A 23,058-nucleotide genomic window follows, 5' to 3' on the forward strand; every position below is an offset into this window, starting at 1 on the left:
TGGAAAGGTAAAGTGAAGAGAAAGAAATAAAGTATAAAGACAGAAAGATAGAGAGAACAGAGTAAGCAAGACAGTTAGAGATATCTGGAGAGTGAACTGAGAGGTACAGAGAATAGAGAGAGAAAAAGGAGGAAAACAGAGAGGCTTTGAGAGAAAGCGTTAATGTTCAAGAAAGAGATAAAGAAAGTGATGAGATAGAAAGATACATGGAGAGATACGGGAAAGGCAGAGTGAACATAGAGACAAATGTTACAGAGATAAAAAAAGAGAGATATAGAGCAAGAGTGAAATAGAGATTGAGAGAGAGCTTTGAGAGAGAGCGTGGCAAGAAGGAAGTGAAAGAACCTATCCAGATCCCCTAACTGCTAGAAGTATTCAGTGTGTGTCTTTTATAGAAAAGTATGCGTTGTAACACTGGGGACACCCGTACTCCTGGTCGGATACGCGTTACGCCTGCACCTCCACCATCGCCTGCACCTCCCTCAACGCGAAACGTGAGACGCCCGGGAAGGACGTTACGAGGACGAGCAAGAGCAGCTGAGGCAGCTAAGGACGTGGGAGAATCGCGGGAGAATCGAGTCGCGATTCTCGGGCCGCGAGTGATTGGAGAGGACAAAGACACATTAGTGACACGTCAGAGAGCTCTGGAGAAGTGGGAAGGAAGTGAAAGAGCTGAAGTGGAGCAGTGGTGCAGGCAGAGCGTATGGCTAAGGAACAGAGGTCAGTGAAAACCTAATGCTCTGATAAAAGAAAGTAAAATAGCCATTGTCAATAATTGACGTAGCGGGAGTGGCCGAAGTTGTTGGAGCCGCGTTAAGGCTGACGAACAAGAATAATAAAAGACAAATAAGGGAATAGACATAAGGATGCCAGGTTTAGCTTTTGCCTTGTGTATGAGTGGATTCTAAAAGCAGTGGAGGCAGTCGCAGAAGTATGGCCCTAGGGAAAGCTAAAACCCGGAAGACCCTAAAAGACTCCAATAAAACTGAAAATAAGGATGGCCTTGGGGCAAAATCCATGGCAGATGCTCAGAAAGAAGCAGGAGAGGAGAATGGAGATGTGGTAACACCGACGGAAAATAAAACCCCCAGGCAGAGAAACACCCAATCACTGAATTTGACACCGCAGGCAGTAAAGACAGGGGGCGTAAAAGGAGGAGCTTTAGCTACTAAGGCGATCAAGGACTTCTTGGGGAAGCACTTCGGAGGGAAGGACCAATCTGAAAGAGAGTTGAGTGTTGTAGAGATCCTTGAACTCCCCGAGAACCTGGTAGCCCAAAGTTTGGTCTCCCCGAATCAATTATATTTTAACATCTCTGGGACCCCCCTAGAACCTCGGCTGTCCTCCTCCCCTGGGTTATTCCGGCCATCACTCGACCAAGAAATCGAGGTAGAGGTGGAGGGGGAAGAAGAAGTTTTTTCCAGTAAGACACAGAGCAAAGAGGTCAATACTCACTTGAATAATCGTTATAAAGAGATGGGAAGATTGGAAAACTCTGATGCTATTGAAACTGATTTAATGGGACCATCATTGTATAATTTGAAGGTCACAGGAACATCTAGCGCATCTATGTTGGATGTGATGTTGATCCTCCAAAAAACTCTGCAAGGTCTACTAGAGGTTTCCGTTATGAATAATGAAATCTTAAAGACACAAAGTCTACAGTTTAAAAATATGATTGAGGAATTGATACAAATTAAAGGTTTAATGCATACTCTAGTCAGGCCAGTAATGATTGTTGGGAGGGAGGATGAAGTGGTAGGGGAAATACAAATACAAAAAGAGGAACCTAGCGTTAACATATCTCGACACCCAAGGATTATAAAAAGGTGGGGAGAAAGAAGGTATTATAAGCAATACAGTCCATGGTTAAGTAAGGGGAGACACTACCAAGACAAGGGTAATACCACTAGACATCAGGGAAGTAGGAAGGATGAAAAGATAGAAGCCACATCTAAGGGTAAGAAAACGCCCCCGGAATCTAAAAAGACAAATATGATGGAAAAAGGAAAGAATGTGCACACCCTTGGACAGAAAACAAAGAGGTTAGAAGCTAAGGGTATCCCTAAGAATATTAAAACTAAACCTAGGGAATGCCGGGCGAAGACAAACCGGGTAAAGCTGGAAGAAACCCAGGCATGCCTATAGGTATAGGACCTAGCAACCCTAACCTTAATAAGAACCCTAGGAGGAGAGACAGCGAGGAGGAACTTAGTAGAAAAAGGGAGCCTTTAAAAGATGAGGCCATACCAAGACTTCAACAAGATGGATATCAGGACCTATGGCTTTTCCTGGAGCCAACAGAACAGAGAAAAGGTGGGAAAAAAGCAAGGAAACTGAACCCCCTAAATCGCTCCCAACTCCTCTATTCATTACAAAATGTGTAAGTCTAAGATATGTTAGATCAGAAGACCTCAAAGAAGTAGGGTTTATGCCAAATCATAAAGGGGGCGAAATAACCATGGTCCTCCTCTACTCAGCATTAGCCAAAGCAGCACTGGAAAAAGCAGAACATGAGCTGCTAATGAAGGCATTAGCCTAATAAAAAGAGACAAAATGATGTTCGAAAAGCAGGGGAAGACATTTCTTAGAAATCATGCTGGGTTGGGAACACGACAAATAAGAGTGATTAGCTCCTGCTGGGGTAAAAAGGAAGGACTGGAAATCAATAATATCCCCTAAGGAAATAAGAAATGTTGATGTAGACGTGTTAGATGGGAATAGATATAGAGCTCTAGCATATTCAGAACACTAGGAAGAGGGGTGCCTGAGTGAAATTGATTAGGAATTTGGGACGTCGCACAGCCTAGCTTTATTAACCTGGAACATATATGGATACAGAAAAATAATGTCCCGATAGAGTTTTAATAATATCCTTAAGAGCACGGACATTGTTTGTCTACAGGAAACTTGGCTGTGCGACGAAACCCTAGTCACAGAGGGGTTTGCCCACCGCATGTAAACAGCAAGGAAAAACCAATTTGGTAGACCCTCGGGAGGTCAACTGACGTTGATATCCACAAAAATTGCTAGAAATATAGAATATCTTGAACTAAAATGTCAGTGGGAGTTAGGTAGTAGAGTGTTGTTACAGAATGTTGAACCTTGTTTTGAAGTAATATGTATTTTTAATGTATATATCCAGAAGGGAAAGGAAGAAGTTTATACGGTGGACCTGGAAAATTTAAAAGAGGACATGGGGATTATATTGGATACCTACCTAAAGAATGTGTTTCTGATGATGGGCGATTTTAATCATAGATTAGACCCTCTAAGATCTGATTTATGGTGTAGTGACTTATTAGGAGCCTATAATATAGAGACCGCAAAGTTCCCCCACAGTGATATTTCATCCCAAGATGTGGCTCTTGGTTATTTGCTGGGCTCCATGGGCTTGTTATGTGTGAATGGTAGAATGGAAGCCGACCGGCCAGCCAAGCGAACATTTACTTTAGGGCAGCAACAGTGCCCGATAGACTACGTGTTTACACCCGCTTGGAGCTTTGAATTAATCAAGCATTTTGAAGTATTAAATGTGGGAGGTAGTGATCACTACCCCCTGTTGCCTAAACTTAAAGTAAAAAAGGGAAGTCAGAGGGAGACAGTCCTTCAAGTACATGAAGAATACCCAAAGCGATTTATAACCCGTATTTCAGATGAGCATATTCAAAAATTAAGTGCTGTTCAGCAAAACCTCCCATTTGAAAAAATGACATCTGAGGATGATAACACATGGTATGCAAATACACTAAGTCAACTAGTAGAATGCCTAAGGGTAAAAATTAGAGGTGGTAAACCCGGGGCAAAAATTAATAAAAGGTCGCACACCAAAAATAGACCATGGTTTGATGAGGAATGTCGCAAAGCAAAAGCTAACATCAGGCAAAAGGAAAGAAAACTTAAAGGTAGGTTTAATGGAGGACTATTTACTAACCTTGTGAAATTAAGGATACAATATAAAACAATCATCAGGAATAAGAAAAGAACTTATAAAGACAGATGCTGGGTATCTTTACTAGAGGCCATTGAAGATAAAAATGTGAAAGGCTTCTGGCGCCTGGAACAAGAAAGCACGGTAAAGTGGCAGGGTCTCTGCAGTGCTCGGTTCCCGAGGATAAATGGGTGGATTACCTGGAGGAAATTTATGGGAAGTGGCCAACAATAGATAAAATAAGTCCAACATCATGGCCAGGTGTGAGGGAAGAGCTAGTAGAACATTTTACCCCAAGCCATATTAGGAAGATAATTTCTAGATTAAACTTGACCCGTGCAGCTGGCCAAGACAATTTACCAGCAGTTATTATAAAAACTAAGCCAGAATGGTGGTCAGAGTTCTTTGCGAATATGTTCCAGGGTATTCTGGAGACAGGAAATGTGCCAGATAGTTGGAAACGAGCTATTGTTAGACCTATCCACAAAAAAGGAAATGTAAACGCCCAAAATAGTTACAGGCTAATTAACCTACAAGATATAGGTGAAAAAGTATTCGCTAAAATAATCCTGGGATTACTCAATGATTGGGTGGAAGAAAAACAGATCGTGCCCCCCAAACAGGAAGGGTTTAAAGAGGGACACTCAACGGTAGACCATTGCTTCGCCCTCTGGGCAATTGCGCGGAAGTCGCTAGAGCAGAGGGGCATTTTGTTTTGCTGCTTCGTGGACTAACGCGCAGCATTTGACCTGGTGGATAGGGAGCAGCTATGGTTGACCTTGATAGGGTACAATATCCCGGGGGATCTACTGAGTTTGATTAGAGCCCTGCATACGGAAAATTGGGCGCAAACATATTTGGATGTAGAGTCGAGTTTAACGCACAAAATCCAAATTGGTAATGGGTTAAGGCAGGGGTGCGTACTGGCCCCCCTGCTCTTTTCCCTGTTTATCGCGGACTTACCCCTAATCTTAGGAAATGCAAAAGGGGTCAGCCCAAAACTAGGTGGGAAACATATTTCGTGCTTACTCAATGCGGATGACCTGGTAATCATGGACCAGACGGAAATTGGTTTACAGAGGAAATTAAACATGTTTAAAGAATACTGCCTGGCCAAGAGACTAGTGGTTAATATGGAAAAGACTAAGGTGTTATGTTTCGGCAGAAGGAAAAAAGGGTTTTCTTGGTATTTGGGGACCGAAAAGTTGGAAAAAGTAACAGAATATAGATACCTGGAGATGTGGTTTGAAAGAAGCCTACAATGGCGTACCCATCTCGACGTGCTAAAACTGAGAACAGCTACCTCAGTGAAGGGTTTAAAAAGATTTAACAATGTGTATGGTGAAATGTCTGACCGACCGGTCCTAAAAGCCTACTCTGCAATGGTTCCACCTCAATTCTTGTATGGGGCAGAAGTCCTTTACTTGAGTGGTAAAAATCAGTGGGACTTAGAAGAGGGAAATAGCTTGAAAAATCTATTCTCTCTGTCTAAATCATCAATGGTACAGGCAGCGAGACTAGAACTGGGAATTACCTCATGCGGTTTAACAGCTTGCATGGCATTACTACTCTATTGGCAACATTTGGGTTTGGGTGAAGAACACAAAATCTCACAATGGTGTAGGAATGAAATTGTAAATAGTGAGCTAAAGTGGGCAAAAGAGACCAGAGATATTGTCAAGAAAGCATGTCATATTTTAAAGCTTAAGCTGTGCCCCCAGTCCCTTCAACTTAAGATAGATAAGAGGGAACTTAGGATCTTGGGCAAAGAAATATCTCGAGTACAGGACCAAGATTACCTCTTGAGGAAAAGCTCAGTTCTCCATATGGCACAGCGTGGCAAAAGGAATTACACTTCCCCTATATTGAAAGGCTACCTAGTTGCCCATTAAGGAGAGAGGTGTTCAGGCTGAGAATTGGAGTAAATCCATGTCACGTGAACAAAGGGGTAAAAAGTTCCATGATAGATAAAAAAGGAAATTGCACTTGCACCTTAGGAACAAAATGTGATACTCTACATATTTTATTAGATTGTCAGAAGTTTTTAGAAATTCGAAAAGAGTTTTTATGCCCTATTTTTAAAAGGAATGATATTAAAAATAGGGTGCATGCAGTAAACCTTCTAGTGGAAATGGTTAATTTAGACATAGCTTGTGCCATGGGAAAATATATTAAAAAAGTTAAAGAGGCCCTAAAATGCACTGAGAATTGAGATGATCAGGTGTATAGGTACGAGGAGAATGAGTCACAAAAGGGTAAAAGCCATGTGAATAGAAACACACTACCTTGAGGAGATCAAAATGAATTTGTGAATTTTAGAAATTGATTTTAAAACTGTATATATCTATTTTATTGAAGGCATTGTTAACAATTGTACACTTTTATGGTTGTGAAAAACCGAATAAAGTTTTATTGAATTAAAAAAAAAACACTGGGGACTGAAACGCGCCGTTTTAAACTAGTAAACCACATTAGTCCTTTGTGTGTTTTTAAAAAAACACATGGAGTGTTATCTGAGCGCCATATTGAACAGAGAGAGAGAATGGATTCTAGTTGCTGATCACAGAAATAAGCGTGTTGTTTATGTAAAACTATAACAAATACTAGCAGTGGGGAAACCCGATGCCTGAGGTGAAAGGTGGCTTGTGAAACATGAATTAAGTATACCGGAGCATAAGTACAAAAAGCAACTAAACATTCTGTGCCTTTCTGAACACTGTGTCCTTAGAGGCATATGTTTGTAAGCTGTAAACCTCACAAGATAAGTGTCCTGGTGTGGTCAATAGATAGGGTTTGGCCTAACGGCTAGAGTGGTTGACCTCGGAGCTGGCGAACAAGGGGCATATTATCAAGGACAGGTGTTAAAATTATCACTGTTTTATTGGCAGGAATCACCCTAAGGCCCTTGATGGTGTGGAGAGCAATCTGGATGAAGGAAGAAACTGGTTTCACCAGGAGTATTATTATTGACTGCCTTCTCCTAGATAAATGCTCACGGATCCCATGGATTCAGTATGTTGCGGCAACAGCTAGAGATGTATTTAATCTAGACGTCCAGGCTGACTCCGACAGTCTATCCAATATCCCCAAAAAAGAGTTAAAGTGCTGTTATTTGAGTAAGAAAGCACAATTACGGAGAAATGCTAACATGCTGCTAATTACGTCACAATTCTACTATTTCAGTGTGGTGACACCTGGCTTTCAAAATGATCTGAGGATAGTTACTAGACCATCCCATCGGTTTGTCCTCACTAGATTACAATTAGGAATCGTTCACCATTTGGTGGCGTTCCCTCGAATGAAAAATCATCCTTCCTCACCCTGCCCTTGTGACAAGGTTACTAAACAGAGCACTGTACACTTCCTATTTATTTGTGATCTTTATTTGCACCGTCGAATTGCTTACTTGAAACCTTTATTTAAAAAAAGGCTGTAACAACGATAAAATCAGCAATGAGCTTACTGTTCTCCCTAGAGGATCCTGATATCTGTTTCTTCACAGCTACATTTATTTTGAAATCAATGGCCGTTAGGAAAAGTATGGTCTTTTAATCTTCTACGCTGTTCTTTTAATTATTACGAGCTGCATCATGTTCACATTTTTATCAATGTTTTCCTCTTTTTAACTGGTATTTTATAGTGATATTGGAACTAGAGTGTATTAGGAGGAATGTATTTTGCACATATTCTGTATGCTTTTATGATTGTTTTGTGAAATAATCGAATAAAGCTTTTGAAACGAAAAAAAACGACTGAGGCTGCGATGCCCAGACGGGAGGGGCATCACGCACTGTAACAGGAGGAAAAGTAAACACAGTGTGATGGGTAACAAACATTTTCACTTAGTGAAATCGCCTGCGAAGGAACCAAGCCCCAAATGAGGGACAATTACAGGGAATGCTCCAATAAAATGGCAGTATTTCTGAATGTTACAACACATAACGAATGGATATTATGGGCATGGCAAAAGCCCACAGAGCAGAGATACAACAGTCTTGCAGACAGCGTATGTGCTGTCTAGACTCGAACTAAAAACAGCCCTCTGTACCCCCATGTGTACTTCTTTGGACTGCAGTTTGGTTTAGTTTAGGCGTGCTCTTGTGCTCTTAAGTGTTGACCTTTGACATCTTAGTCCTTTCTTTTAGTCAGTGATGGGTTGAATATTAGCCATTTTCTGAAGTTGAATTTTGCTTTGGCTTCTGTCCGTCCTTCCTTTTGGGCTTGGTGCTGAGGATGTTTCCTGGTTGTTTTATCCCTCAGTGCTTTTGATAAGATACCCTTTTGGGTGAACTTGCACTTTACAATTACAATTATATTATGTTTATGTTACTTGTAGCTGACGTGATAAGTGGTTTGTGTGTTCATTTTGCTCCTGCGATTCTTGTTTTGAATGTCTTTTGGAATTCCCAGTATCAGGTAGAAGGACAGAAGATGCCCTCTTGGCTCCTTGTGGGTTTGGTGGGGAGGTGGCTTGTGAAATGCAGAATTTAAACAGTGGTTTCTGTCCTGCTTTCTCCAGAGGTGCTTTGCTCTATCTATTATTCCATCTGATTTGATCTGGGTCACTCTCTTTGGGAACCAGTTCTAAAAAGATGGAAGGCCGGACAGAGTTTTGATGCCTTACAGTTATTCTGTAACATAGGGGCACATAACTGAAGCTATTTTGCGATCGCAAACATTGTGAATCGCAAAAGTCGGCCGTTTGCGATCACAAAATAGCCCTAAGCAATGCATCATGTACATTCACAGAATATCTCTGGTAGCCGCTAAATTTGTGATTACCTATTTTGCGATTTCAAATTAGCGAATCTGTATTAGTGAATTCACTATTTGGTAATCACAAACCTATCCAAGTAACATTCGCAAATTACAAATTAACCAGGATTCGCAATGTTGCACTTGCAAAATAGCACCAATTCAAATCACGTGGTAACCAGGTGAAAACCATCCAATAAGGTGGCAACCATTGGCAAACAACAGGTCCAGAAGGCCTCAGAATGTTTCACAATGACAGCGCTGTACGTCATGGTGAGAAGGATGAGGCTACACGCAGCAGCGCGGAGATGAAGGAGGATACAGGAATGCATTTTTAGAGTGCTGGTTACATTGTTGGGGTAGACAGAGGAAGAGATTTATGACAAATATAGGTTGGATGCAGACATGATCTATGATTTGATAGCTGAACTAGATCCCCTACTGCAACATCAGACTCGCAGGACACATGCCATCCCCACTCATGTGCAGGTCCTATGTTCACTGCACCTCCTAGCATCAGATAGCTTCCAGTATGTAATAGCTGCAGCTGGAGGGGTTTCACAAAGTGCCCTATCACGCTTTTTTAACTCATTCCTGGACTCCATTTTGCAGAGGATACACCACCACATAAGATGTCCTGCAAAACCACAGGTCAATTGCATCAAACCAAATTTTACTTCTATCAAATAGCCCAATTTCCCCATGTAATTGGTTGCATTGATGGGACGCATGTAGCTATATGTCCCCCTCAGTGAATGAGTACATTTATAGGAATAGGAAATCATACCATTCACTGAATATACAAGTCATGTACAATTCCAAAAATATCATCACAGATATAGTGGCAAGATTTCCATGTAGAACGCATGATTACTACATCTTCCGAAAGAGTGGAATAAATACTTGTCTCCTTGGGGGTTATTTTGGCTAAGGATACCTGCTCTGTAAATATATGTAACACTGTCTTGCTGACTCTCTGGTCATTGTGAAACATAGCAGTGATTTATCTGTTGCCTTTTACCCTGTAGGTGACAGCGCATATGCTGTGCTTTCCTTCATACTGACGCCATACCAAAATCCAAGTACACCAATTGAGCAGCGATACAAGGCAACCCACATTTCTAACCGCAAGTTATAGAGAGGACATTTCGCTCACTGAATAGTAGGTTCCGCTGCCTACACAAAACTGGTGGTGCATTGCAGTACAGGCCAGATACCTGCTGCAAAATTGTGGCCACTTGTTCCATGTTGCACAACATTACACCTTCAAGAGTCATACCCCTGGAACTATCAGACAGCGAAGAAGACAATAAGCCAAGATAACCACTGCAAGCAGCACGCCGGCTGAGTATAGCAGAGGGGAGACAGAGACGTGCAAAAATAACACAGAATTATTTTTAAGGTGTATAATGATGACATGAGACACTACATGTTTTCATTGCTTATGTTATTTATTATTGAAAAACTCAGGTAGTGTTAATGCACACACATACCAGGCGAAAATGTGCAGTGTGACAGTCAGAATTCAAAAGTATAACATTGCCTTGGAATTTGAACTTCAGCCCTGACAAATAGATAATACGGGTTACCTCACCAAATTACATTCCTTTTTCCAATGCCACACTATTTTCTGTGGCCACGCACCCCGGTGGGCCATCCTGAGGGCTTTGTCACGTTCATTGTGGAGCCTTCTAAAGCAGACTTATTCCTCATACTGAGCCTCCTACATGTGGCCACTGGTGCCAAGATACTACTTATTCAGAAAAGGGGGTGGAGATGGACAGAGTATCTGAATTAAGCAGAACACTCCTACCCAGTCAACAGATCAGGGCTTGATCCATCACCGTTTTTTAGCTCACTGCACCATCCCAGCTCAGAACCTGGCTACATGCAAATTAGTCTGTCCCTGGCCCAGTGCATCATGGGAACAGGGCGAACCAAACTACCAAGCCAATTCTTTTACTGGAAAGGAAACAAGCTTCCGGGGACCGGTTTCTGGCATTACAGCCGTCTTCAGCCCAGCTTGCTTGAATCCTGATGGTGCAGTGAGCAAGGGACTCATGTCTGAGCATACCCTTCCACGCTTATGGTGGACAAAACGATTCAGAAAAGGGGGTGGTGATGGACAGAGTATCTGAATTAAGCAGAACACTCCTACCCAGTCAACAGATCAGGGCTTGATCCATCACCGTTTTTTAGCTCACTGCACCATCCCAGCTCAGAACCTGGCTACATGCAAATTAGTCTGTCCCTGGCCCAGTCCATCATGGGAACAGGGCAGACCAAACTACCAAGCCAATTCTTTTACAGGAAAGGAAACAAGCTGCCGGGGACCGCTCCCCGGAAGCTTGTTTCCTTTCCAGTAAAAGAATTTAGTAAGCCTATATTGCCTGTGTGGCCATATAAGGAAGTACCTGCACTAGCATGGTTACCCCCTGTCTCATGGTCCTCTAAGCAATCCCTCACCCTTGGGGTATTAGAGGGTCTCCACCATAGGGAATCACTACCTTGGGTGTGTTTTTGCAAAGTAAAAGGCTGTTGTTGATATGGAGTATTGAAGTGAGGCTCCACTATTTTAGGGCTCAGCTTCCTCCAATTATCTTCCACCATGTGTGCCTTTCTTTCTTCAACTGAGTTTCACTGTGCTCTCAGGGTCAACCTCTGGCTACCTAAAGCTGGAGGCTGGGTCCCTTTTGTTGGCTTACTGGAGGGACAGTTCAGGTGTGGGCCCTTTGGGTCCCAGGTTTGGCTGTGCCCAACAGAATCCATCTGGGGGAGGTCCCTAGCTACTTTTAAGGGGGATCCCTCAGGAGTTTTCAAAGTTTTCACCGTACTAGGGCTACTAGTTTCGGTGCCCCTAATCTGCTGATGGGGGTGCTTTATTTGACAAGGGGGCCTCTGGGGCTCACTGTCCTTCTTGTCCTCTGCAGCCCTGGGCTGACCAAGGCAAGGCAGAGAGGAGCAGGTTACCTGCTCCAGACTGGGTCCCACCTGAGAAGGGTCCACTGCCATCAGAGGCTCTGCCAGGCCAGGCCTAACAACCTCTGGGACAGTTCCTTCATCAGGGGTAAGATCAGTTCCCTGAGGAGGCTGATCCTGTACTAATGTCTGGTGAGGGGGAGATTTCTCTTCCTCCTCCGTGCTCTCTGTTTGTGTAGAGTGATTCATCATTTCAGGCTTCACAACACAGGTATCAGTTTGAGTTTGGGCTGTGGCTGTGGCCATCACAGCCCCACCAACCTTTTCAGGAGGAGACTCAGTTTGGGTATGGGCTGTTATCATGACGGCCCTGCTAATCTTTTCAGGAAGGGAGTTAGCTGAAGATGGGGCTGAGAGTTGCTCAGCCCTACCAACCTTTTCAGGAAGGACATCTTGGATTGGGGCTGTAGCCATCACAGCCCCACTAACCTTTCCAGTGACATTTACCATTTTAGAATGGATTTCCTGTTCAACCTCAGCCCAGGCTGAGATTTCCAAATCATTTCCTAGTAGACAGTCTACAGGCAAGTTTGGTGACACTGCCACTCTCTTTGGGCCAGTGACACCTCCCCAGCTAGGATTGACTACTGCCATAGGATGATTTTTTTCTATGCCATCAATGTTTCTCACCTGGTATGTGGCACCAGGTAAAAGTTTCCTTGAGGGGACTAGACATTCAGCCACCATGGTGATGCTAGCCCCCGTGTCTCTAAAGGCCTCAACTTTCAAACCATTGATGCGGGGCTCCTGTCTATACTTGCTCAAAGTGTTTGAGCAAGCAGTAAAATTGGCAAACCCCATTCCATTCTCATAGACAAGAGTATCTGTGGTAAGGGACCTGGATATGGCCAGAGTCCACCTGGGCTCCAAAAGTAAACCCACCCAAATTCGTGGGGGTGCTCCCACCACCTGGGGGACCACTGCTAATAGTGACAAGAGGTGTTGGAGCTGTTTTTGGAGGAATATTTTCTTTATTGCCATTCTTTGGACAACAGCTGTATGATTTCCAATGGCCAGTCTGTTTACAGACATGGCAGTATGGGTTTTTCTGGGTAGATGAAGTGTCTTGGGACCCACCCCCATCCTTGGAGTTTTTGGGCCCTGGGGAAGTCTTCTCTTTGGATTTATCCCCACCCTTATCTTGAGTTTTGGTAGACTCCTTCTTCTGGTCATTGCCCTGATTCTTAGGCCTAATCCTGGTTCTGACCCATTTATCTGCCCTCTTTCCCAATTCTTGGGGAGAGGTCAAATCTGAGTCTACCAGGTGCTGGTGTAAAAGCTGGTTCTGACAATTACTTAGGATCTGCTCCCTCATAATCAAATTATACAATCCTGTAAAGTCATGTACTTTGCTGCCATGTAGCCAACCCTCCAGAGCCTTAGTAGCACAATCTACAAAATCAGTCCAGTCCTGTGTCTGTGTCTTCTGGGTATCTCTGAACTTTAACCTGTATTGTTCAGTGGTTTGGTCAAACCCATCTTTCAGAGCACTCTTCAGGACATTGTAATTTTTAGCATCCTCGGGTCTAACTGTGAGGAGCTTATCTCTCCCTTTCTCAGAAAAGGAGTACCATAGGATAGCTGCCCACTGTCCTTGAGGAACCTGCTGTACCATGCAGGCTCTCTCCAGAGCAGTCATCCATTTGTGGATGTCATCCCCTTCGTTGTATGGGGGCACAATCTTTGTCAGGTTTCTAGTATCATAGGACCTGTCTTTCTCTCTAGGAATATTGTTGCTGCCACCAGTGGAATCTAATCTACTCAATGTTTGTTCCCTTGCTAAAGCAAGTTTAGCTTGGGCCAAGGCTACCTCTTCCCTCTCTATCTGGAGTTGGACAGCCCTCATTATGGCCTTATGCTCTCTTCTCTGGGGAAGTCATTCCCCTTTGAGATTCTCTTGAGACATTAGAAATGTGAGAGTCCCTTGAGGGAGATCTCAATCTTCTAGTGCCTGGAACAATTCTGCTTTGTACTCTGGGGAGGTGCTGGCCCTCTCCATTTCCAAGTAGGTCCAAGTTGGCTTGGCTAAGCCTCCCCACTTGTACCTGGTTACCCCTCTGATCCTGATCAGCCTCTTCCTCTTCTGATTCAGGTTCCTCCTCTAAGTCTGGGAAGTTCTCAGTCTCAGGGGGGTTCACTCCATCTCCTGTCCCTAAGGGAGCTACTCTAGCTTTCTCAAGGTCATCCTTCTCCAGGATGGCTATCAGGATGGGAATTGTAGGGTTGTGACCCTTACTCAGCCCCCTTACAGTGCACAAGGCACTTAAGTCCTTATGGCTGAAGTTGTCATAGCTGGAAGTTGCCTTGGTAAGGTCAACCCTCACAGGTGAAGAGCCTGAAGCTCCCTCTGTGCCAGCCATTACTGCTAGTGAGGTGTAAGTGTTGCACTTACCTACACTAAGTGTTTTTCTACTGTACCTTGCTAGTGAGTTGTAGGCAGGGTGTGCTAAGCCATTTGATCTACAAATACTAAGCTCAGTAGAACTTAAATATGCTAAGCTTTGTTTATATGTACCTAAGGTACTTGATGTGATCTTTCAATTTGATAAAAAGATTGCAATGGTAAAACAACAGCAAGCTCAAATCCACACCGCTGCTCACCAATGTGAGAATTTGGCCTGATATATGATGTCTCCAATTCTGGGGGCACCTTGTATTAGTCCAAACAATCCCTTATGGTGATGGTTGTAAGTCAACCTTATAGACAAGCTATCCTAAGGGTAGCATGGACTAAGCAGCCTCAAAGGCTTAACTCAAGAGGTCGTGTTAAGCGAGCTGTTTTACCAATCAAAATCCTGTAATATCAAATGAAAGGACACCACACAAGTTATATATTATAAAAATATATGTATTTATTTCTAGAATAATCCTCTGTACTCTTTATGAGTGCAGAGGCACAAGCGTTTAAACAAAAGCACAGTTAAACATTTGAAAGTTGCACAATTATGGATGAGGCCCAGGGGCCACGCAAACCATATATTAAAAAAGTGGTATAAGAGATACCAATCGAACAGTGGTTAGGCTTAGGGCCTAGGGAATTGCTGGGAGCAGTCGGGACTAGCAATGCTGAAGTCGGGAAAAGCCAGCGGGATTCGGGTGCAGCGCGTAAAGCACACACATGCACCAATGCAATGTCAATGGTGGGTAAAAGTTATAAAGTTACAGTTAAAGGAGACTTCCGCTTAACCTAGCAAGATGAAACTTTAGACACATACACTAGAGGTGTGTACCAGTGTAGGAACACCGGCGTTGCTGAGTTAACTCACCCACAGGAAGCGGGTGCACAGGTGCGAAGTAGTGTCGGGTTTTGTCTCGCTGGTTGATGGTGCTTGGAGCTGAAGAGGCTGCAGGCGTCGAGACGAGAAGTGTCCGATGTGATCCAAGGGTGGATCCAAGATAAAGATTATCTGAAAGCAGAGGGGACAGAGTCTGGGTCACTCAGCAGTGACCAGGGTGGAACCAGGAAGGAACCAGGCAATGTCTGGCGCTTTCAGGTCATTGACAAATCACTTCTCTCCGCTGCCACGTGGACTCTGGGGCACCGAGGATGTCCAGGAGTGGATCACGAGCTGTCCCACGCAGGCTCTCGCTGTCGGCGGTGTAGGCTTCCGGATTGGAGCAAACAACCCTTGGCAAGTGCAACCCATGCAGGATTCGAAGATGGCTTTACACTCGGACCAGGAGGGTCAGAGCGAGTGCTCGTTTTCAGGGGAGTGAGTGCAAGTCTGGAGCAACCAGATTCACAAGTTAGGTTTCAAGGTTCATCGGCACAGGGGCCACTAACCAACGGGCAAGTGACCGGGCCAACGCGTTGAGCCAAAAGATGCAGAAGGGCCCCACGCAGCACTCGGTGAGTGTAGAGGGGTGAGCTTCGGTGCAAGAGAGGCTCAGGGCTGGGGATTCTCAAACCCCAATGCACAGCTTCGAGGGTCACTCGTGGGCTGCACGGTCAGCGTCTTGTGGTCTTTCCAAGATGGTGGTCCCCACGCTTCCGGTCGCCTCCACTGGTCTCAGCTCTGCAGGGACTGTGGATCGGGCTGTTAGAAGGCAGGCACTCTTGGTCTTGTAGAACTCTGTTGCTCAAGTTCCGGCGGGAACTGCAACAAAGCAAACATTGAGGTGCTGGATGGTGCCTGTTTGCACAGGGTGGTCACTCCTTGACCACAAGGGAGATTCTTCAGTCTTCTACGTCGAGTAGGATGTCGAAGGGTCCAGAGTTTTGTTTCATAAGTTTCAGTCAGGATAATCTGAATGCTTGGGCATTGCTCCCACTCTTATACCAATCTGGTGGGCTGGATTACCTGCTAGGTCCCTCCTATGGGTGGGACCCAGGAAGGGGGTGGTTACACCCCTTTCCCTTTGTCCAGGGTCACGCTGGGACTGGGGCTGGTGAGCCCCAGAACCGGTTTGACCGGATTATGCAAGGGGAAGCCTTGTGCTCCCCAGGCACTGTCTGGTTTCTTTCAAACCACCCTGCCCCAATACACTATCTCCTGTCTGGGGAGGTGTAGCACCTCCCTGCAACAGGAAACCCTTTGTCCAGGCTTCCTCTGCCAAGTTTCGGTCAGCAGCAAGAGGTCAGACTTGTGTCGGTGGCAGCAGCATCCATTTTGTGATGCTGAGGCTCTTTTAGAAATCAACCGCGTTTTAGCAAAGTAACATGTCTTCTCCCTCTAGAAGGGTGGGATGCTATCCCCGTCGACAGGACTGTCGAGGGGATAGTATTCCAAATTGTATGACACCTTACACAACATGTTTTGATAACGCCAAACCAAAGTTAGCACATAACCGCGATGGATTATAATGCACTTAAGAGTATATGGTATGGCAATATCCCGGAACAGCTTAGGGAATTGGTCCCGACAGCTTTGGACAGGCTCAGCTCATGCTAGAGCACCATCTCACATAAAACCAAGCACTCTGCCTCCAGGATTGTTAAGGCCTGCCATAGGAGTGACTTATAGGTATATATGTGTCCAGATATAGGTTTAGATATAGGTATTCTATATCTAAGCAAGAGGTGATTACGCCAACTTGCCCCAGCTGAGTGATCAGCCAGTTGGGTCAATTTAAGAACCAGCCAGGGGTGGCAAAAGATATGCTGCAGCCCCTGGTAGGCCTTGGATGCACCTATGCCCATGGCACCGATAGTGCACTATATAGGGGCTGACAAGGGGTCCAGTACTAATTTGGTTATGCACCTAGGGTGCATGGAGTCCATTTTAAGGAGAGAGCAGATAGCCTGGGGCCCTGATCAGCAGGGAGCCAGGCCAACTAAGTCGAAAACCAGCTAAACACAAGGCAAAAAATCTGGGGTAACCATAGTCAGGAGTCCACCTTCCTACAGGGGGTGATGGAGCCACTGTTCTCATCTCCTGATTGGGCCTTAGTCTTCAGTTTCATGGTCTTCAACTTCATCAGACTCCTGCGCAGCTGCATCTGTGATGTCAAATGGTGCAATTTCAATTTTTTGGATTGTACATGTATGTCACATAGCGCATGGTTTTGTTTAATAAAGTTAATTAGCAACAAACAGTGTCTAGATATTTCACTTGCTTGTATTTGAATTCACCCATGCTGTTTGGATCCATCCTTGCCTTTCCTATTGGAGTTGTTGACTGCTAATCCCATGATGCATTTGTTTGTAGCAAGTAAAATGTGGACAGGAGTAGAATTTGCTACACTTAGCCTGATTTAACTTGAGGGATATTTTTTTTAATTTAGCATTGATTTGTCATTTGAATGCACCTGACCTTGGGAAGTACTGGGCTGTTTAGAGGTGTCAATCTGAGTCACTCCAACGACAGCTTCAGGCTAAAGGGTTGGCTCCATCAGGTCGTCTAGGGGTGTAGTGGCCGTTTGGGTCGATGGTCCTCCTCAAGTCTATCTTACATCAGCAAGCCTGGCAGCAACCGTTTCCTTCATACAGCTCTGCATGTCATACCAACGCTTGCGCAGATCTGCAATGGTGCACTGTGTGACCCCCACTGCACTGATTTTAGCTTGGATTCCCAGCCATATTTTTAGTTTCTCCACCTCTGGGACTTGGAGTGACAGTTTTTCATTGCTCTTGACCACTTCCTCAATGAGGACTTCCAACTCCTGTTCGCTGAAATTCAGCTTCCTCTTGCCCAGTGCTGCCTCCTTTTCACTGTTTCCTGCAGCCATGCTGATGTCCTCGAACAGGTTCAGCTGTCCCAAAGGGCTTCCTTATGCTGTACTCCTGCAGTCTGCCTTCTCCTAGTCTCTTTCAGTACACAGGTAACAGCATGAGATGCCTCACTTCCTGGTTGTGATTTCATCATGTTGCATCAAAATCCAGGAATCGCTATTAGCGATTCTCTAATTGCAGATTTGCTATTTTGCAATTTGCAATTTAGCAATCGCTAATTGTGATTGAGATTTTTACCGATTCGCTAAAATGATGCAAATAGTTTGATGCATAGGCATTTGCGATTACCAAATAGTGATTCCTTAAAAATCGCTATTGGGTATTCGCAAAATAGAAGTTTGATGCATGTGCCCCATAGTTTTCTAATGCTCTGCCACTGTCTTCTGGGGTTTTTGGTTCCTGTGGGATTTTTTCATCATTCAGTGTGTTTTGGTATGGCATATGAGAAATACGCTGGCTGCCTGAACATAGACTGTCCATTCAGATGTGCACATAATTTAGAAGTGCCCCCTCCTGGTCCATGGCATAGGTTACGGACTGTCCTACTTGGGGGTTTGATGGAAATAAGTCTGCTGGTGGGTCCTTAGTTGCTGCAGGTGTCACTTCGAGCCTTCCAGTGCTTAATACGTGTTCAGGTGTTTGCACCAGTGTGTAGATTACTCTGGTCCTTCGGTATACCTTATTGTAGATTGCTAATACTGCTGTTCTGCAGGTGGACGTTTCATGATAAATACACAAAAGTGCGCTGCCCCTTGAATCAATTCCTCTATGTATCTGCAGAGCTCTGTAGAGATGCACTACCAGTGGGGGCATCTCATAAAAAGTTACGGACTGGCCTCACACACCGCCCAGTGTCATGCTTCATCATTGGCTGCCCTCGCCCTCTGAAAACTTGGTTTGATAGAGGGCGGGCATACACCTGGAGACAGGGATGCACTTTTAAATCTAAGTGATGGCCATGGGGGAGTGATAAGTGATTTAAAAACCATTGCATTAGTCCATGTTTTATGTTTATTCAAATGGTAAATGTATGGTGGTTAAAAACTAAGTGGACGGTGGTATGGGATATTATTCTCCCTTCACCGTATTAAATGCGGTCGACATGTTTCTGCTGAGGTGTCCCCGAAGGGTAAGTAGCATTCTTCAGGACCTAAAAAAAGGGGGGGTGGAAGGGGGTGTATATCCTCTATGTCCACTTCCTTTTAACTAGTCTAAATGGAAGGAAAATCCTGTCGCTAGATCAGGGGAGGGGTTTGTGGTTAAAAACACTACGTAAATGGATATTTCCCACTAAGAGTAACTCCTGTATTCCTACCCTAAACGCTCCATGGGAGGGCTGAGGTGGAATGACCTACTTCGACTTTTGTCTAGCTTCAGTGCTTCCAGCCATTCTTCCTGGAGGCGTCCTCTCTGTCTCCCTGCTCAGCGGGGAGACAGAGAGGACGCCGATGGTGAAGCATGACACCGGGCGGTGTGTGAGGCCAGTCCGTAACGTTTTATGAGATGCCCCCACTGGTAGTGATCTCTACAGAACTCTGTAGATACACATAGGAATTGATTCACGGGTCAGCCCACTTTTGTGTATTCATGAGATAGTGGAGGCCGGCTCGCCGTTTGGCCCCACGTCTCTGGTTCCCACTCTCAGCAACATTGCTGGGGTTAGTGTGTGTGGACGTTTCATGATCACAAGTATAGGCATACTGTGACCGTCCTTGGTGGATACTTACTTGGTGAACATCAAGCAATCAGTTTCCTTTCTAAGTGATATGTTGCAACTAATTCTAATGCAAGCATCATGAGTTGTGCATGATTTGGGTGATTGGAAATGGCTGTTGATCAAACATTGGGCACAGCTTATGTCCCCGTGATGTAAGGACTGTGACCTGGAAGGGGTAGAAAGTGATAAAGCTCTGATTAGGTCCTGGATCTTGTCAATAAAGTGTGCTACTTTTCATAGCTGCAATGTCAGGTCCCCTTCCACCCCTATCTGTGATCCGCCTTTGAACACTATGTACTGTTTGGGCTTTACAAGCATGACTTTGGGTAATGGACATGGTATTTATGTCCTCACAGCAAAGGAGGAGTACAAAGGTTAGCTCAATTTAAAAGTCTGGTGTTTACACTGCAGATGTCCTTCGCCTCTACATGTTGGACACAGTAAAGCACATGGCCAACTTTGGCAAATTTGTCCACTTCACTCGCATAAAATTAATGGGCACCTCCCCCTAGGCTGCCAGGCAGGCACTGCTGGGGCTGCTGTTTGGCCCCTTTTTCAAAACAGACTGATTTAATATAAAAGACTGATTATTACTTGATTTTTTTTACCTAACAAAGCAAAAGAGAATTTTAACATTGTGTTGTACATACAGTTGCTCTTTTACATGTTTAGATATTATACTGTCATTATATAAACTGTATTTTTGTAATGGTTTTAAGTAACCACACAAATATCAAGCATTTGCAGTGCAATAGGGCTCGCATTAGTAAAGTTAGAGGTATTAGTATTGTAAATGACACATTTTTTATTTATGTTTTTGTTTTGAAAATAACGAAATTAATAACTTTGTCATTTACAATGCCAATAGTGTTAACTTTTGCAAACGTGACACCTATAGCATTTGTAATGCAATATGTGTTGTATTTACATGACTTAGATGTATTAATATTAAAAATAACAATGGATTGTATTTTTTTCAATATTTATTACTTAAATAAAAGTTATTGTAATTTATAATGGCAATAGCTTAAACTTTTGCAAATAACTTTTTGGAAGATTATGTTTAGTGTATTTTATTGTGATGAAAATACAAGAACAAAAGTGAAATATTAAAAAAATGTTGTGAAATTTGTAATAAAGTTTGAAACATTGAGAGAACATATTTGAATTAGTTGTTGTTGAATGGTTGCACAGATTGATGCTGTGGTGGCTCTGAATGATGTTGTGGCGGCGACGACGAGTGATGCTGTGGCGTTCAGTGATGCAGTGGCAGCGCATAGTGATGTTGTGGTGCCCCTGAGTGATGCTGTGGTGATGCGATGGATAGTGAGGGCGATAGATAGATAGAGGGAGGGCGAAAGATAGAGGGAGGGCGAGAGATAGAGGCAGGGTGAGAGATAGAGACAGGGCAAGAGGGCGAGGGATGGAGTGTGGGCGAGGGATGGAGTGTGGGGCGGGGGAGGGATGGAGTGTGGGGCGGGGGAGGGATGGAGTGTGGGGCCGGGAGGGATGGATGGAGTCGGGGGAATGGATGGATAGATGGATGGAGTGCGGGGATGGATGGATGGAGTGTGGGGATGAATGGATGGAGTGGGGGGGATGGTTGGATGGAGTGGGATGGATGGAAGGATGGAGTGGGATGGATAGATGGATGGATGGAGTGGGATGGATGGATGAATGGAGTGGGGTGGATGGAGATGGATGCATGGAGTGGGATGGATAGATGGAGTAGGGTGGATGTATGGATGGAGTGGGGGATGGATGGATGGGGGATGGATGGATGGAGTGGGACGGATGGATGGAGTGGGGGGATGGATGGATGGAGTGGGATGGATGGATGGAGTGGGGGAGATGGATGGATGGAGTGGGATGGATGGAAGGAGTGGGGGGATGTATGGATGGATGGATGGAGTGGGGGGATGAATGGATAGATGGATGGATGGAGTGGGGGATGGATGGAGTGGGGGGATGGATGGAGGGGATTGATGGATGGAGGGGATGGATGGATGGATGGAGTGGGGGAATGGATGGATGGAGTGGGATGGATGGATGGAATGGGGGATGGATGGATGGAGTGGGGGGGATGGATGGATGGAGTGGGATGGATGGATGGAATGGTGGGATGGATGGATGTAGTGGGATGGATGGATGGAGTGGGGGGATGGATGGATGGAGTGGGGGGATGGATGGATAGATGGATGGATGGATGGATGGATGGATGGATGGATGGATGGAGTGGGCGGATGGATGGATGGAGTGGGGGGATGGATGGATGGAGTGGGGGGATGGATGGAATGGTGGGATGGATGGATGTAGTGGGATGAATGGATGGATGGATGGATGGATGGATGGAGTGGGGGGATGGATGGATGGAGTGGGGGGATGGATGGATAGATGGATGGGTGGATGGATAGATGGATGGATGAATGGATGGATGGATGGAGTGGGGGAATGGATGGAGTGAGATGGATGGATGGAGTGGGGGGATGGATGGATGGAGTGGGGGGGATGGATGGATGGAGTGGGGGGATGGATGGATGGAGTGGGGGGATGGATGGATGGAGTGGGGGGATGGATGGATGGATGGACAGATGGAGTGGAGGGGATGGATGAATGGATGGATGGAGTGTTAAATAAATACTCTTTTTTCATTTCGAAGAGAGATATTATATCAGTGTGTTATAAATGTTTGTTACAAGATGTATTTACTACATATTCTCAAGGCTCAGCAGGCATACGGACTCATAGCAGGCGTGCTTTGCCTATTGGACTGAAAGGGTTTATTTTGGTGGTATGTCATCACCAAGGCTCCCAGCAATGCCAGTTGTGCCATCTGATCCTCTGAATTCTTAGTTGCCTCGATAGGTATTCCCCAATTATGTGCCTGATTCATAAAGGTTAACTTACACTTTTGTGTACGTTTACGATTGCGTGCTATTCACTAGTAGTATATTTACAACTGCTGAGTCTTTCCACATACAAAGACAGTCCTTTCATTTTATGTGTGCAGTCTCTACAGTGGTAAAGGCGCTGCTACAAACAACCTTTGTGAATAGCACACAATCGTAAACATAAACAAAAGTGAAAGTTTAGCTTTGTGAATCAGGACTTCTAGTTCAAAATGCCTCAACTTGAGGTCAAACCTATATTGCAAGTAGGGAGTTTCCTTCACGCCTGCATCTCCACAGACACTCACCCGGTGTGTACATGTTGTATGCATGTGTAAACTAGAGATAATACAACATTTTTAATTGGACCAATCTGATCGCCTCTTGCGTTGCAACCTCCGAGGAATGTTTACGTGCTTCTTCCCAGTCAACATGTTCCAGATAGGTGGCTACCAATACGTCCGTTTCCTATGTGTAGGCAGGGCACCCAATTAAGGTTGCTGTTTGCTACAGAACCAGCGGGCGCATTGTCATACTTGCTGAGGGTTAATAGTGTTCTGCAAGAGAGCACGATACTTGGCACCTGAAAACTTTGGAACTGATGTATGTGGAGCTG

At 44.7% G+C, this 23,058-nt stretch overlaps 1 protein-coding gene across 1 annotated transcript in view; it reads left to right on the forward strand.

Annotated features, from left to right (window-relative positions):
• The first annotated feature begins 604 nt into the window (after positions 1 to 604).
• The window catches only part of LOC147692007 (transmembrane protein 272-like), a 274,212-nt gene continuing 251,758 nt past the window's right edge, over positions 605 to 23,058 (forward strand). Inside the window, exon 1 of the mRNA XM_086938300.1 lies at positions 605 to 720. The gene's annotated coding sequence lies outside the window, so the exon portion shown is untranslated. The remainder of the gene's footprint in view (positions 721 to 23,058) is intronic.

The sequence above is a fragment of the Lissotriton vulgaris genome, chromosome 9 (assembly GCF_964263255.1).
Source record: "Lissotriton vulgaris chromosome 9, aLisVul1.2, whole genome shotgun sequence".
Lineage (NCBI taxonomy): Eukaryota > Metazoa > Chordata > Amphibia > Caudata > Salamandridae > Lissotriton > Lissotriton vulgaris.